The sequence below is a fragment of the Capsicum annuum genome, chromosome 2 (genome assembly GCF_002878395.1).
Source record: "Capsicum annuum cultivar UCD-10X-F1 chromosome 2, UCD10Xv1.1, whole genome shotgun sequence".
NCBI lineage: Eukaryota > Viridiplantae > Streptophyta > Magnoliopsida > Solanales > Solanaceae > Capsicum > Capsicum annuum.
In genome coordinates, this window is record NC_061112.1 from 72,430,164 (window position 1) to 72,440,151 (window position 9,988).

At 35.5% G+C, this 9,988-nt stretch overlaps 1 non-coding gene across 1 annotated transcript; it reads left to right on the forward strand.

Annotated features, from left to right (window-relative positions):
• Positions 1-9,314: 9,314 nt before the first annotated feature.
• Positions 9,315-9,420, forward strand: LOC124896399. The gene has a single exon (XR_007052761.1). It is a non-coding gene; the product is annotated as a small nucleolar RNA R71 (small nucleolar RNA).
• The last annotated feature ends 568 nt before the right edge of the window (positions 9,421-9,988 follow it).

Sequence of the window (9,988 nt, forward strand, 5' to 3'; positions counted from 1 at the left end):
TATCAAAAATATATCCAAATTCCATCATTAATCAACCATCATTCAACTCTTACCATCAATCGGCCATTTTATCTGTCATTTTGTCAACATTCCACAATTATCATCAATTGGAAGTTCACCAACCTTTCTCAATTATCATCACCATTCATAGTTAAACAACATATGAAAATGTATGCATAACCATAAAAAATACAATCATTTAGACAACTATATTCTCAGTACACACTAATAACTCCTTAATAGCTAGCCACTGCTTAATTACTAATCAAATTACTCACTAGTCATCATATACATTCTAATTGTTATTTATACACTATTCACTATAGTAACTATTCATAGGTCTAAAAATAGACATTATTCACCAACTATTCAATAGCTAGCACATAGCAAAAATTCATTGCTGAGCCATATTTATCTCTAATATCAACATTATACCCAACTAAACATGAGCATAAATACATATAGTTGCCATGCATAGGGCTAGCCAGACTTGAATCAGTAGATATAATTATACGCACACCAATAACCATCATCCGGCCTTGTCGGGTATCATCATATCATCATAATATCCTGCTGCCTTATTGACTATCATCATAGTATCATCCGACCTTTCTAGGAATCATCATAGTATCCACATTAATATCAATAATAAAGATCAAGCCCCACAAGGACTAAAGTAAAGGACAAGCCTCACGAAGGCTAAAGTAAAGAACAAGCCCCACGAGGGCTAAAGTAAATAAACATTAAAGAAGAAGCAAGAAGAGCATACCTTCAAATTTCCTCATTCATCATCAATGTCACATTATCAATAAGTGTATATATATGTAACATGGATGTTATAAATGATAAGTCAATAATCTAGTCCACTGGACCATGAGCATAACCATATGAATTATCATGAGCAATGATGTACAAGTAACCTATTCATTGGCCCACCATTAGTATAAAGAAAATTTATCACTAACTTGAACAATATCAAATCCATGGCACAATATAAAACTTATTCATAGTATAATCGATATTGTTCTTTAGATCTTAAGCCAAGTTATAATCAAGGGCCACTTTAATAAGGTGTTCATTGGCTAATTCAATAGCCAAGAAATAGCCCGAGTGATAGCCATATCCATGGCTTAATGAATAACATGGTTATGGGCTTTTTTAATAGCATAAGCAATAGCTCATTATGGCATCACCAATAAAATTACTATCAGATCCTCAATATTGCCTCAAGAGGCATTTTCTAGGAATTTCATAAGCATCTATGGGTCTTACGAGGACTACATCAATCTTGGCTTAAGGTGAGTCAAGGACTACTTCTAAATCCCCCAATATACCTTCTAAGTTCATTTCTACCCTGGACTAGGATAAGGTATATAATTAAACTATTAGATGTATAGCAATCCACTATTAAGTCAAAGGTAGGGATCCTACTCAAATACTGTAACTAAGTCCGTTGGAACTAAAGCAACTTTATTAGAGTAAGCATCTAAGGCTAATCTTTCCCTAAGCAAGAGTGACAAGGCTGTCCCCATCTAACTAGAGTAGTTCTAAGAATTCTCATGCTAAGCATGAGACATTAATTCTAATCCATTAAGTTTTAAGACACAAGCTAGGCATTTCACTCTATTGGTCCAAATGACCTAGAAGATCCAACTAACCACAAGTCTTGAATAATAATCAAACCAGCATATAAAACCCCTCCCAATCTAACAAGATATCACAATTATACTATAATATAGCTCAATATAAAAAGGAATAAGCCTAATCTACCTCAAATCCAAAGAATTCTTATCAATCCGCTAAACTTTTATTTCTCCCTCCGAGAAGCCTCTTCCAGATGTCAAGCTATCAATAACATAATCTACTAATCAATATGAGCATAACGATACCCATATTGCACCATTGTGATTTTTGTCCAAAAATGACACCAAAAATCTCAAGTAGGTCCCACTTATGAAAATCATGTTTTCGAGGTCATCCCAATGTTTATACACAATTAGGTAAAAACAAAGCTTATTTGGGGCTAAAATCAAGCCCTCAAGCTATTTAGGGTTTTGGTCAAATAATCAAGAAATTCAAGTTTAAAATTGAAGGATTCTTGCCTTAAATCTATTGTTAACCATGAAAATATATGTTAATCAAGCTTCCAAGTAACACCCAAGACTCAATTTAGAGTTATCTCACTCTTCTAGGGAAAGGTCTCTAAGATGAAGAGAAAACGGTCAAATCGTGACTCAGGGGCCTATTTATATCCCCTTTAGGCATGGAGATACACAAATATCCATCAAATGGACTGCGATCACCATGCCATGACTGCTATGGTCCTTACCTCGATCGCCATGACACTAGTACCATCAAAGTCAAAACTTATTTTTGACCCTCGGAACTCATTCAGAGTTTGATTTTCATAAATGAAGTATGTACCCCACTAAATTTGACATTTTGAACACTTTGGTAAAGTTGGATTTTCCATCAAAAATTGTTTAGAACAAATATAGGTCCCACGCCCATATTTCCTAGTTTTCTAACTTTTTGACCAATAGGTTGAAATGATCATGAGTACATTGGGACCGGAACCAATGGTCTACCCATCCTAATATTAATATTCTAGAGTTTTTAGAATAGTTGGAATTTGCATCCAAGATCATTTTATTGAAGTTTTTGCTCGGTGGCCAATTTGAACTAGCAAAGACTTTTAAAAAGGGAATTGGTTCTAAAAATAAAATAAACTGCTCAGTAACCGAACTATCAGTCAGGGCAGCTATGGACAAGCCCTAACAGCAAAGATAATTAGAAATTTGAAAAATGACCAAAAGGGTCATCACAAATATCTAAGAAATTCTGCAAGCGGACTTGTGGATCTTCATGTGATATCATGGTAAACTATCCACTATTGTGTAGAAGCTACACAATATTCTTCTTTAATTTAAATATACCTCTCTGGGTTGGTCTTCAAATAACAGAGGTCATATTAGTCACAAGTGGGATTTCCACTTCACAAACTATCCTGCAGGCTGGTGGAACCTCAGCCATGGGAGCAGGAATTTTTGGTTCTTCAAGAATCTGTAAGATATGGTATATGAGGACTACTTCTCTCCTTTAGTGTAAGCATTTCTCAGGCTTGGGGTCTGGTTCAACAAACTCCCTATCCCCTGCCAGCTTACTAATCGACTAAACCTGTGCCTGTGAATTCAGAAGACAAGATCAAGTGAAAAGCACCAACAAAATAAAAAAGCAAAGCTAAAACTAATACGATTTCAAAATTACAAGTCTCCAGCAATGGTTCCAAAAACTTGTTGCACCCAAGTGCATACGCAAACGTACATAGTCTACTAAGTAGTAAAATGTTCTTAGAAAAATAACCTAGTATCAATCCCATAAGGACTTATGTTAAATAACTATCCAATTATTGTTCAACTATAAAGATTTAAGCTAGTGCTAAAGTAACCAAAAGAGTTTGAGATTTTTAAACTAAACGTAAAGTACAAAATATGATAAATTAAAGGTTATTGGACAATAATAGGAAAAACCCAAGGTTGAGGCACTACGAACAATCATACTCTGCTATCTAACTTCATTATTTACGTTAATTATCTTAGTTATTGGTTCTCAAGGTTGAAGTTATGACTATGGCCTTCCGAACCTCTAATAAACTATCTAACTTAGCCCCACAACTACATTGTTGAGCGAAGATGGAAAAACTAAGTTTAATGCATTTATATTTATACTGGTATACCCAAATAGGGTGTATTAAGTATATTCCTATCATAAAAGTAAATCATAACTTTGTTCAATTAGAAGGTTACAATCCTATTTCATCAATCCCATGTTCTACATGATCATTATTCTTTCCAAGTTCATCATAGAGTTATGCATATATTTTAAGGGCCGAGAATCCTTAAAATAGCGATAATAATGATAAAAAACTAGCTAAAAATTATAAATAACCAAAACTAATTAAATTCATAACAAGAGTAATCATGTTCTTGGCCTTAACCCCAAAAAAGAGTGTTTAGCCGCTCAAGGCATACATGTAATCACAAGAGATGAATCCATGTTAAAATCCAAAACTAAACTAAAGTAATGGAATAAAAAACCTGATTTATGTGTTATAAATCCTATCTCAATGATCTAAGGTGGTCCAAGGTGTGTACAAGAGTGTTTAAGTGTCTTATTTATAGTTGGAACATAATGTCCGAACTGACATAGCCTCTGTGCCACGCCCCTATCGCGGTTCATAAGAGACATAGGATGGAAATATTGAATATTACTACTAGAATTTGGAACTAAATTTTTCCAAGGGCATTCCACACCAATGTCTATCCATCTAGGCAGCATGGCATGCTAAGGACTTTAAAATGCCCAACTTTGCACAATGTGTGTCCCATGCTTTTGTCCTTCTAATCCAAGCTTTGTGGTGTTGTTTCCACTTGATTTAAAGCTTTTAAATAAATTATATATAGCAATTACCATATCACCAAGATTAATTAAACATTAAACACTACTTATTATAGCTCAAAAAAATATACAATGCAAGACGATAAACTAGTAAAGAGCATAGCTCAAGCTAAGTGTACTAGTTTTGTCCTTTGATTCTAAACTTATTGTTTTAACTCCATACTCACTATGAACACAACTTAAACACTATAAATACATAAATTGACACTTATATTCTCATTTATATCATTATCTACTCATTAAACACGAGAGAAATCCTCATAATTAAGCTAAACAAGGTCAGATAACCATACTTAGGTGCATAAATCCACCTAACTTAACTAATGGATCATCCATAAAAGTTGAGAATATAACTAATGGATCATCTATTAAAGTACCAACAGAAGCCTAGATATTCAAGCCTTTGAAACCCTAGCATTTCTTGACTCTAAAATTTAAGAGGAGAGAGTTGTGTTTGATTTTAATAAACTGATGATAATATCATGGAAGTAGTGTTAATGAATGAAAAAACCCACTTTGCATTTAATAAAAATGGTAAGGAAAACAGCGCCAGGTAGTTATGGGTCGGGTAACAACTCATGACGACTGGTGATGAGTCATCACCTTGGCTCATCGTCTAAAGCCCAAAACCCTAACCCTACACTATTATGGTCATGAGTCACACTCCAACACTCATGACCAGACCTTACAACTTGTAAGATTTAAGTCATGATCAAGATAGAATCCTAGTGCAACCTTACTAGTTTGGATACGATTGTCACACTACGACCCGTGAAGAATGAACTACGACTCATCAGCCGAGCCTTACTCTGGATAGTGATAAGTTTTCCAACTAAATTCTAGAGCCCCAAAACTTGGGGTATTACAATGGATTGGTTTGGCATAATTATATTAGATTGGAAGCAAAATTAGTATGACGATACCAAGCGGTAAATTCATTAATATAAGACTCTTGGGTTAATGGTTTGGATTATGTGAAATCTATTTTAATTTAAGATTAAATGGAATTATGTAGATCACCATGAAGGAGTAGTCCTTGGAGGACTAACATTGGAAACCACGTTTTCTAGTATAAGGGTCTATATGATCATGAGCTTGGTTCACATATTTTATTTTGGAATGGATAGAGCCTTGGTGTCTTTAGACTTTTCTTTAGATTCCTTAGTTCGTGGGGCTAACACACACTGGACCTTTCAGTAGGGAGAGCTGAACCCATATAGCCAGTGGGTGCCTTTAGGATTGTCACAATCTGAGGCAACCCCTAGTCGCAACAATGGTGCTTATAGTCATAAGTGACCACAAGCTAATCCATGAACTAGTACCTGTTGTGAGCACTGAGTAAACTGATAATAAACAACATATGCGGAAAAATAACTTATAATTTCATAAGGTTTAAAACAATGAAACATGATTAAATCATAGATCTTAAATGTATGAATACATTCTCAAAATAATGATAAAACAAATGATAAATTGACTAAATATCTGAATGTCTGAAAAGCCTCTAACAGATTGACTGTGGAGTTAATAGGATAAACCCCCAACTAACTCTGACTAAATGGAAATACTGAACTAATGAGATTAACTAAAATGAAACAATTATGTCCTCGATAGATAAGGAATCACCACGACTGTTGCTGCTGATAAGCTGAACTATCTAAGTGCGGTTAGGAAACTACGCTCTGAACCTATGATAAAAGACATCATAGTGTGAAGAAAAGTATGTGGTCAGGATGAGATTTGGTTGTAATGCAAGGGTTAACTGTGCATGAAAGAATGACTGGATGAATAGCATGAGATAATTGAGTATGCAAGCATGAAAACTAAAATACTGAGAATGCAAGACCAAGCATATAATGTTTATGAAATAATCTGTAAATGAATTACTAAAATCTGATAATTGAATAACTAGAAATCTCTATGCTATGGTCAAGCAAACCTAAAACTAAATTTTGTACTGAATACTGTACTGAGACTGTGGGAGGAATCATGTAACTGACATGCCCTAACCTGAGCTAATTGGGGTTCAACCTGTGACCCCAGTTGGTAGGATTTTAGTATCATGCCATAGCTACTAACACATGGTTGTGTGGATCCACTCAACTGGTGTGCCAAAGGACTAGGGAGTCAGTCCTAAATTGGCTGGTGACCGCTAAGAAAATATCAGTCCTAAACTGGTGGGTGGCATCTCAGAGGATGTCAGTCCTAAAGTGGTGGGTGACATCTCATAATCTTATGTTGGCTACATATTTTGGGAACTTGGGGACTACTTCTAAGGAACCAGTCCTAGATGATGGGTCATCCCCCATCCCCAGGCTCGCTCAATGCTAAATCCTACTCCCAACTAAACTGGCACTGATTACTGGACTGAACTAAGCTTAATTGAACAAGCAACTAATCATAATAACTGACTGAATGATAATGCTCATAGTATATCTAAAATCATTCTAAAGATACTAAAATTATGCAAACAACTAGGTATCGGGTGTTAATAACCCACCGGCACTGAATGGAAATAACAATAAGGGCATGTAAAATCTTTGAAAACCATAATGGGAAATCATCATTCAAAACCCATCACTTAGGCATTTCAACAAACACATGGAGATCAAGACTTTAATATGGGGATACTTTTAAACATGAGGAGATAGCATGAGTATATGACAAAATCATAATATGAGAATTTATTTTGACTTGCATGATAATGATATGGAAACTACAACATTCAAAACATACAATAATCCATTCAACTTGAAAACATTCATAATCTTAACTTGAAATTGAAATAACAAAAGATACGTGAAGATAGTTCAACTTAATCATGTAAAAATTCATAACTTAGAGTAAAAAGGATTCTTGGACTCCATAAGTGAAAAGGGCGCATGAATGAACATCACACATACCTTAAACCCATAAGATTGAAAGAAGAATACCAAGCTTGAATTCTTGGTTTCTTTAAAGAGAAAGGAATGAAATTTATGAACTTAGGGAAGGATTAGGGTTTTCTTTGAGAGAAAATTGGAGAATATGGGCAAATAATGCCCAAACTGAAGCTTTAATTCATGTTTTTACAAATTGGGTCGATGGGAAAAGACATAACTGCCTCTCAGGAGATTAAATTCATAACTGGAATGCAGATTAAAAGGGCACCGCGATGCAGTAAGTGTCTCATCACTATAAGAACCGCGATGCAATGCTATCGCGGTGAGCTAGTGGAATCAAAATCCAAACATGAGCCAATCCTCGTCCGAAAAATCTGAAACTTCCCTGAGACATGCTCCTTGCACCCCTGAACACGTATTAACTCAAAACCAATATCTCAGGGTTGGGAAGATAAATTTAAAAATCCTCAAAGTTAATAGGCCAAAAATAAGACTAAGTTCCCAACACTTGGTGAAATTTTTAGGCTTTAAGCCTCTTATGCATACATTTAGGAGATGTACTAAGCTAAGTATAATATAGGGTACTACAATGTCTCCCCCTTTGGGAACATTCTTCCTCAAATGAGACTGATTAGGCTGGGAGTTCTAAAGAAACTGAGATCAAAAACTGAACATGCACAACTGAAAGCATGATTACATGACAAAGTCTGAAATATGATACGTGAACTAAATATCATGAACCGAGCTGATTCCTAGAATACATGCAATGACACGAGAATGGTTATAAGGTTGAGATAGAAACGAGAGAATCATCTTATAAGTAACCATTAACTCAGGATAGATTTGATTTTGTAAGGAAACGTTGAGAGGTTTAGGACATAAAAACTTGGGGTATTACAATATTTCCCCTTGGGATTATCCATCCCCTAATTTATACTTAGTTGGCTTAAATACTAAGGAAAGATTGAGATATGCACAAGGCATTTATGAACTAAATTATGACTAAATGTCTGAATCTAAATCATGATACATGAACTGAACTGAATTTACAATTTACATAAATGCGAACAATCGATCTCTTGGAATGGCAATATTTGTGAAACTTCTGATCGTAAGACTAGATCGAAAGATGGAAAACGACAATTGCTAAGGCATAAGCATCATTTTTTGAATTTGCCACCATATCACTTGGGAGGCCACCTTTAGGCCTAGCATTAAGTACGATTGAGATTTGACCAATTTGGGTCTCTAATTATTTGATTGAGGCTAAGAAAAATATAATCATTTGGTTGAATTGAGAAATTCCCCCTTTTATCTCTTGGGCTATCTTGTCTCTCCCTTCCACTCTTATCAAGATCCTAGCAATCACATCTTTGATTTTGAACTTTTTTGGATCCACGGGATTTGACTCCTTGCTCTTCACTAAATCATAGGGGCACATATGTATCATGCTCCCTTTAATTGTCTCTCCAATCATGATCTCTATCTTTATCATTCTATCCTCTTTCTCTATCATGATCGTTTCATCCTTGGTTCTCACTTTGCCTTAGGTAGGTCGGATAGGACACCCCACCCCCCTCAGATAGTTTGCCATGTATTGTATTTATTTATCAAGATCCTTTGCCTCATCCTCATCATACCCTTTAGATACCACGTCATTGACCATTTTTGTGGGTGCACCCATCACAGGCTTTGTAAGAAGGTCTAGTTGGGTCATCATCCTAGCCATATTTTTTCCCTCTCTTCTTCTTCCTTTCTTTGTTCTTTGCTCATAATCTAGGTGATAGGATAACACATTGTGACCTCAGTATCTCGAGTGTTCCACCCCCTATTTTTCTTTGTGATTTTCTCAAGCAAAGTCGAAGCCACTCCATATGACAATCTCATAATTGGCCCACCAGTCGCATTATCCACCACGGTTTTATTGAGTTGGTCCAACATCCTATAGAATATTTTGAGGAGCATATTTTTGGCACTTTATGCTTAGGGCATATAAAAAGATTTTTATTAAATCTCTCCCACACTTCATATAGAATCTCCTTATTTAGTTGACAAAAATTTGCGATTTCGTCCTGCAATTGCAATATCTTTGAAGGCGGGAAATATTGATCTAATAAAGCATCGGTAAGTTCTACCCATAATATAATGGACCCGACAGGTAGAGACCTCAACCACAACACTACCTACCCACTATGGAAAGTGGGAAGAGGCATAACAATATGGACTCTTGTGTGATATAAGCAATGTCAAATAGGGCACACACCCTAACAAAGTTCTTTAAATATAGATTTGGATCTTCATGAGCTTGAACCTCAAAGAAACCTTTCATTTGTAGCATGTAGAGCATTACACTTGTGACGTGGAATATACCATTCCCTTTATTCATTGGGATATGGATAGCACTAGCATGCCCTGCATCATGGAGGTGGTCCTCATCATCAAGGGGACCATCAAAGGTCCCTACATTGCTTCTATGTTCACTCCTTGTGTTGAGGACGCTATTAAACTCACCTATAAAAGAAATGACAAACAAAGTAAATAACAATCACTACCTGTAAACCCCCAGTTATTATCAATAATACACAAGCAAAAACTAGGTTTCATTCCCCAAAAATGGCATCATTTTTTATAACGCTCAGTTTACTCCA